This window comes from Octopus bimaculoides, chromosome 6 (genome assembly GCF_001194135.2).
Source record: "Octopus bimaculoides isolate UCB-OBI-ISO-001 chromosome 6, ASM119413v2, whole genome shotgun sequence".
NCBI lineage: Eukaryota > Metazoa > Mollusca > Cephalopoda > Octopoda > Octopodidae > Octopus > Octopus bimaculoides.
Window position 1 is genome coordinate 73,468,145 of NC_068986.1, and position 2,389 is coordinate 73,470,533.

The 2,389-nt window shown below is 32.1% G+C and overlaps 1 protein-coding gene across 1 annotated transcript in view; it reads left to right on the plus strand.

Moving 5' to 3' along the window:
* The window catches only part of LOC106873829 (pleckstrin homology domain-containing family H member 1), a 949,845-nt gene that overhangs the window by 164,331 nt on the left and 783,125 nt on the right, over positions 1-2,389 (plus strand). The gene's annotated exons all lie outside the window — the stretch shown is intronic.

A 2,389-nucleotide genomic window follows, 5' to 3' on the forward strand; every position in this document is an offset into this window, starting at 1 on the left:
ATGTATGATATATATATATATATGTGTGTATGTATGATATATATATATATATGTGTGTATGTATGATATATATATATATGTGTGTATGTATGATATATATATATATATATGTGTGTATGTATGATATATATATATATGTGTGTATATATGATATATATATATATATGTGTGTATGTATGATATATATATATATGTGTGTGTATGTATGATATATATATATATATATATATATGTTTATGTATGAGTATATATGCATATATATATGTATGTATGAATATGTATAAGCTTGTATATATACATGTGTACGAATGTATGAGCATATTTTGATGCATATATGTGAGATATATATCTCCATCCGTCTCTATCTTTACCTCCACCTCATCCAATGCTTCACACTTTTTCTCTATATTTACTTTGCCTCATATTTCTTCATTTTTCATTTAAGCTCTCCCACCATTCACTCCTGGTAATCTGATTCCAGACCTTCACCTCCATCTATTTATTCTTCGAGTTTCTCTTATACAATAACTACAAAATCAATTTTCAGACCAGCTTAAACCAGTTAGTTTTGTTTGTGTGAAAACTTCTGCCTCTTGACACTGGCAAACACTCTGATAAACTTTCAGCTTTCTTGCTCGCTAGTTACATCACAGAAATGTTTTGGCTGTCATCATTGTTGTGTCATCATCATTGTCATTCTCTTCCTTTTGGTTTAAGAAGGATTATCTCCTTGTTGCTTAAGCACTCTCTGTTATCTTTTTTTCCTCCCTGCTTCCAGTTTGTTTTCAAATCTTCTTGAGAATATCTGTCTAGTGGTTGTTGTTGAGGCATAAGATAAGATGTTTTTTTTTATATATGCCAGTTATTTATGGTGGTGGTGAAGGTGGTGATGGCATGTATAGCACTGTTGGTGATAATGACATTATTCACAATACTGATAATGATGGTGATGATGTTGATGCTGATGGTAATGAACTTGGATTATGATAATGATGATGACGGTTATGATGGTAATCCAATATTGATAACTACAGCAATGATAACAATAAGCAGAATAATTATGATGATAGCAATACTAGTTGTGATGATGATGATGATGACAACGACAATGACGATGACAACGACGACTTTGATAATAATAAGAGTTGAACAATAAATAACTAAAATGGTATTGCTGGTGATGATGTTGATCATGACAATGATGATGATTACTGTGATGATAATGTTGCTGGTAATAATGATGATGATGATGATAGTAACAATGATATACAATAAAATAATGGTGTTATAGTGACAATGATGACAATGATAATGATTTCTTTTATTTGCCGTGATGACAACAACAATGATGAGGATGATGACAAAAGTTGACAATAAAAATGACTGATGATGATGATGACGGCTGATGATAATGATGACTGATGATGATCATGACTGATGATGATGATGATGACGACTGATGATAGCTGATGATAGTTGATGATGATGATGATGGCTGCTGCTGATGATGGCTGATGATGATAATGGCTGATGATGATGATGGCTGATGATGATGACTGATGAGGATGGCTGATGATGATGACTGATGCTGGTGACTGATGCTGGTGACTGATGATGATGACTGATGAGGATGGCTGATGATAATGACTGATGCTGGTGACTGATGATGATGACTGATGATGGCTGATGATAACGGCTGATGATGATGATGATGAAGATGTCTGATGGTGATGATAATGACTGATGATGATGATGATGATGATGATGATATCGGTGCTGATGAGTGAAATAAAAGTGTTGATAATTGTTCTAATGATGATAGATGACAGTTCCAATGACAAAGAATGATATTAAAGTAGAGATATTGATGACAAAAATAATTATTGAGTTGATAAGTTGTTTTTTTTTATATTAGTTCTTATCTATAGAAATGGTCAGCGTGTGCTGGACTAGTTAATAGAACTCCTTTCTGCTTGGATTGCTTTCATCTTTACCAGTCCTTGTGGAATTTAGATGTTTTTTTTTATGTTGCCTTTATTGCATTTTATCGCATTCTATTTAAATTTGTGACAAATGTTGTCTCTTTGATGTTCTTAGGACCAAAGACTTCATTTCTGAATGTATATCACCATTATGTTTGTTTTCACTCTTTCTCAATTTAGAAATATCGAATATTACAGAAATTTGACCATTGTCGTCGTCATCATCATCATCATCATATCACATCACTTCCATTATTGTTGTTGTTGCTACTAATCTATCCTTTCAGTTCTGTTGCACACATGTATATGTACACACACATATGCATATGCACACATACACACATGTGCATGTACATATATCAATGCTAACATGCAACTAACTCAATATATATATATATATATATATA